Raw genomic sequence first — 6139 nt, forward strand, 5'->3', positions numbered from 1 at the left:
AACCCAAAAACACAAATATGGTCATAAATGCATTTAACGGTCATTCTGATTTTAATGCCCGCTATAGGAGCACCCTACTACGGCCCTCTTTCACTCAGGGCCGTCCTGGGTGCTTTATGGACTGTTTGACAAGTGCTGGAGGAGGAAATAGAGCCGTGCACCTGGTGATTGAAACCGTGCATCTGGTAACCCAAAAACACAAATATGGTCATAAATGCATTTAACGGTCATTCTGATTTTAATGCCCGCTATAGGAGCACCCTACTACGGCCCTCTTTCACTCAGGGCCGTCCTGGGTGCTTTATGGACTGTTTGACAAGTGCTGGAGGAGGAAATAGAGCCGTGCACCTGGTGATTGAAACCGTGCATCTGGTAACCCAAAAACACAAATATGGTCATAAATGCATTTAACGGTCATTCTGATTTTAATGCCCGCTATAGGAGCACCCTACTACGGCCCTCTTTCACTCAGGGCCGTCCTGGGTGCTTTATGGACTGTTTGACAAGTGCTGGAGGAGGAAATAGAGCCGTGCACCTGGTGATTGAAACCGTGCACCTGGTGATTGAAAACGTGCATCTGGTAACCCAAAAATTCAAATATGGTCCTAAATGCATTTAAGGGTCATTCTGATATTAATGCCCGCTATGGAAACACCCTACTACGGCCCTCTCTCTGTCGGGGGCGACCTGAGTGCATTATGGACACTTTGAAATTTCACGATGGATACTGATTGCTATACAAGCGGTAACCCAAAAACACAAATATGGTCATAAATGCATTTAACGGTCATTCTGATTTTAATGCCCGCTATAGGAGCACCCTACTACGGCCCTCTTTCACTCAGGGCCGTCCTGGGTGCTTTATGGACTGTTTGACAAGTGCTGGAGGAGGAAATAGAGCCGTGCACCTGGTGATTGAAACCGTGCATCTGGTAACCCAAAAACACAAATATGGTCATAAATGCATTTAACGGTCATTCTGATTTTAATGCCCGCTATAGGAGCACCCTACTACGGCCCTCTTTCACTCAGGGCCGTCCTGGGTGCTTTATGGACTGTTTGACAAGTGCTGGAGGAGGAAATAGAGCCGTGCACCTGGTGATTGAAACCGTGCACCTGGTGATTGAAAACGTGCATCTGGTAACCCAAAAATTCAAATATGGTCCTAAATGCATTTAAGGGTCATTCTGATATTAATGCCCGCTATGGAAACACCCTACTACGGCCCTCTCTCTGTCGGGGGCGACCTGAGTGCATTATGGACACTTTGAAATTTCACGATGGATACTGATTGCTATACAAGCGGTAACCCAAAAACACAAATATGGTCATAAATGCATTTAACGGTCATTCTGATTTTAATGCCCGCTATAGGAGCACCCTACTACGGCCCTCTTTCACTCAGGGCCGTCCTGGGTGCTTTATGGACTGTTTGACAAGTGCTGGAGGAGGAAATAGAGCCGTGCACCTGGTGATTGAAACCGTGCATCTGGTAACCCAAAAACACAAATATGGTCATAAATGCATTTAACGGTCATTCTGATTTTAATGCCCGCTATAGGAGCACCCTACTACGGCCCTCTTTCACTCAGGGCCGTCCTGGGTGCTTTATGGACTGTTTGACAAGTGCTGGAGGAGGAAATAGAGCCGTGCACCTGGTGATTGAAACCGTGCACCTGGTGATTGAAAACGTGCATCTGGTAACCCAAAAATTCAAATATGGTCCTAAATGCATTTAAGGGTCATTCTGATATTAATGCCCGCTATGGAAACACCCTACTACGGCCCTCTCTCTGTCGGGGGCGACCTGAGTGCATTATGGACACTTTGAAATTTCACGATGGATACTGATTGCTATACAAGCGGTAACCCAAAAACACAAATATGGTCATAAATGCATTTAACGGTCATTCTGATTTTAATGCCCGCTATAGGAGCACCCTACTACGGCCCTCTTTCACTCAGGGCCGTCCTGGGTGCTTTATGGACTGTTTGACAAGTGCTGGAGGAGGAAATAGAGCCGTGCACCTGGTGATTGAAACCGTGCACCTGGTGATTGAAAACGTGCATCTGGTAACCCAAAAATTCAAATATGGTCCTAAATGCATTTAAGGGTCATTCTGATATTAATGCCCGCTATGGAAACACCCTACTACGGCCCTCTCTCTGTCGGGGGGCGACCTGAGTGCATTATGGACACTTTGAAATTTCACGATGGATACTGATTGCTATACAAGCGGTAACCCAAAAACACAAATATGGTCATAAATGCATTTAACGGTCATTCTGATTTTAATGCCCGCTATAGGAGCACCCTACTACGGCCCTCTTTCACTCAGGGCCGTCCTGGGTGCTTTATGGACTGTTTGACAAGTGCTGGAGGAGGAAATAGAGCCGTGCACCTGGTGATTGAAACCGTGCACCTGGTGATTGAAAACGTGCATCTGGTAACCCAAAAATTCAAATATGGTCCTAAATGCATTTAAGGGTCATTCTGATATTAATGCCCGCTATGGAAACACCCTACTACGGCCCTCTCTCTGTCGGGGGCGACCTGAGTGCATTATGGACACTTTGAAATTTCACGATGGATACTGATTGCTATACAAGCGGTAACCCAAAAACACAAATATGGTCATAAATGCATTTAACGGTCATTCTGATTTTAATGCCCGCTATAGGAGCACCCTACTACGGCCCTCTTTCACTCAGGGCCGTCCTGGGTGCTTTATGGACTGTTTGACAAGTGCTGGAGGAGGAAATAGAGCCGTGCACCTGGTGATTGAAACCGTGCATCTGGTAACCCAAAAACACAAATATGGTCATAAATGCATTTAACGGTCATTCTGATTTTAATGCCCGCTATAGGAGCACCCTACTACGGCCCTCTTTCACTCAGGGCCGTCCTGGGTGCTTTATGGACTGTTTGACAAGTGCTGGAGGAGGAAATAGAGCCGTGCACCTGGTGATTGAAACCGTGCATCTGGTAACCCAAAAACACAAATATGGTCATAAATGCATTTAACGGTCATTCTGATTTTAATGCCCGCTATAGGAGCACCCTACTACGGCCCTCTTTCACTCAGGGCCGTCCTGGGTGCTTTATGGACTGTTTGACAAGTGCTGGAGGAGGAAATAGAGCCGTGCACCTGGTGATTGAAACCGTGCACCTGGTGATTGAAAACGTGCATCTGGTAACCCAAAAATTCAAATATGGTCCTAAATGCATTTAAGGGTCATTCTGATATTAATGCCCGCTATGGAAACACCCTACTACGGCCCTCTCTCTGTCGGGGGCGACCTGAGTGCATTATGGACACTTTGAAATTTCACGATGGATACTGATTGCTATACAAGCGGTAACCCAAAAACACAAATATGGTCATAAATGCATTTAACGGTCATTCTGATTTTAATGCCCGCTATAGGAGCACCCTACTACGGCCCTCTTTCACTCAGGGCCGTCCTGGGTGCTTTATGGACTGTTTGACAAGTGCTGGAGGAGGAAATAGAGCCGTGCACCTGGTGATTGAAACCGTGCATCTGGTAACCCAAAAACACAAATATGGTCATAAATGCATTTAACGGTCATTCTGATTTTAATGCCCGCTATAGGAGCACCCTACTACGGCCCTCTTTCACTCAGGGCCGTCCTGGGTGCTTTATGGACTGTTTGACAAGTGCTGGAGGAGGAAATAGAGCCGTGCACCTGGTGATTGAAACCGTGCATCTGGTAACCCAAAAACACAAATATGGTCATAAATGCATTTAACGGTCATTCTGATTTTAATGCCCGCTATAGGAGCACCCTACTACGGCCCTCTTTCACTCAGGGCCGTCCTGGGTGCTTTATGGACTGTTTGACAAGTGCTGGAGGAGGAAATAGAGCCGTGCACCTGGTGATTGAAACCGTGCACCTGGTGATTGAAAACGTGCATCTGGTAACCCAAAAATTCAAATATGGTCCTAAATGCATTTAAGGGTCATTCTGATATTAATGCCCGCTATGGAAACACCCTACTACGGCCCTCTCTCTGTCGGGGGCGACCTGAGTGCATTATGGACACTTTGAAATTTCACGATGGATACTGATTGCTATACAAGCGGTAACCCAAAAACACAAATATGGTCATAAATGCATTTAACGGTCATTCTGATTTTAATGCCCGCTATAGGAGCACCCTACTACGGCCCTCTTTCACTCAGGGCCGTCCTGGGTGCTTTATGGACTGTTTGACAAGTGCTGGAGGAGGAAATAGAGCCGTGCACCTGGTGATTGAAACCGTGCACCTGGTGATTGAAAACGTGCATCTGGTAACCCAAAAATTCAAATATGGTCCTAAATGCATTTAAGGGTCATTCTGATATTAATGCCCGCTATGGAAACACCCTACTACGGCCCTCTCTCTGTCGGGGGCGACCTGAGTGCATTATGGACACTTTGAAATTTCACGATGGATACTGATTGCTATACAAGCGGTAACCCAAAAACACAAATATGGTCATAAATGCATTTAACGGTCATTCTGATTTTAATGCCCGCTATAGGAGCACCCTACTACGGCCCTCTTTCACTCAGGGCCGTCCTGGGTGCTTTATGGACTGTTTGACAAGTGCTGGAGGAGGAAATAGAGCCGTGCACCTGGTGATTGAAACCGTGCATCTGGTAACCCAAAAACACAAATATGGTCATAAATGCATTTAACGGTCATTCTGATTTTAATGCCCGCTATAGGAGCACCCTACTACGGCCCTCTTTCACTCAGGGCCGTCCTGGGTGCTTTATGGACTGTTTGACAAGTGCTGGAGGAGGAAATAGAGCCGTGCACCTGGTGATTGAAACCGTGCACCTGGTGATTGAAAACGTGCATCTGGTAACCCAAAAATTCAAATATGGTCCTAAATGCATTTAAGGGTCATTCTGATATTAATGCCCGCTATGGAAACACCCTACTACGGCCCTCTCTCTGTCGGGGGCGACCTGAGTGCATTATGGACACTTTGAAATTTCACGATGGATACTGATTGCTATACAAGCGGTAACCCAAAAACACAAATATGGTCATAAATGCATTTAACGGTCATTCTGATTTTAATGCCCGCTATAGGAGCACCCTACTACGGCCCTCTTTCACTCAGGGCCGTCCTGGGTGCTTTATGGACTGTTTGACAAGTGCTGGAGGAGGAAATAGAGCCGTGCACCTGGTGATTGAAACCGTGCATCTGGTAACCCAAAAACACAAATATGGTCATAAATGCATTTAACGGTCATTCTGATTTTAATGCCCGCTATAGGAGCACCCTACTACGGCCCTCTTTCACTCAGGGCCGTCCTGGGTGCTTTATGGACTGTTTGACAAGTGCTGGAGGAGGAAATAGAGCCGTGCACCTGGTGATTGAAACCGTGCACCTGGTGATTGAAAACGTGCATCTGGTAACCCAAAAATTCAAATATGGTCCTAAATGCATTTAAGGGTCATTCTGATATTAATGCCCGCTATGGAAACACCCTACTACGGCCCTCTCTCTGTCGGGGGCGACCTGAGTGCATTATGGACACTTTGAAATTTCACGATGGATACTGATTGCTATACAAGCGGTAACCCAAAAACACAAATATGGTCATAAATGCATTTAACGGTCATTCTGATTTTAATGCCCGCTATAGGAGCACCCTACTACGGCCCTCTTTCACTCAGGGCCGTCCTGGGTGCTTTATGGACTGTTTGACAAGTGCTGGAGGAGGAAATAGAGCCGTGCACCTGGTGATTGAAACCGTGCATCTGGTAACCCAAAAACACAAATATGGTCATAAATGCATTTAACGGTCATTCTGATTTTAATGCCCGCTATAGGAGCACCCTACTACGGCCCTCTTTCACTCAGGGCCGTCCTGGGTGCTTTATGGACTGTTTGACAAGTGCTGGAGGAGGAAATAGAGCCGTGCACCTGGTGATTGAAACCGTGCACCTGGTGATTGAAAACGTGCATCTGGTAACCCAAAAATTCAAATATGGTCCTAAATGCATTTAAGGGTCATTCTGATATTAATGCCCGCTATGGAAACACCCTACTACGGCCCTCTCTCTGTCGGGGGCGACCTGAGTGCATTATGGACACTTTGAAATTTCACGATGGA

Source organism: Oncorhynchus kisutch, unplaced genomic scaffold (assembly GCF_002021735.2).
Source record: "Oncorhynchus kisutch isolate 150728-3 unplaced genomic scaffold, Okis_V2 scaffold454, whole genome shotgun sequence".
Lineage (NCBI taxonomy): Eukaryota > Metazoa > Chordata > Actinopteri > Salmoniformes > Salmonidae > Oncorhynchus > Oncorhynchus kisutch.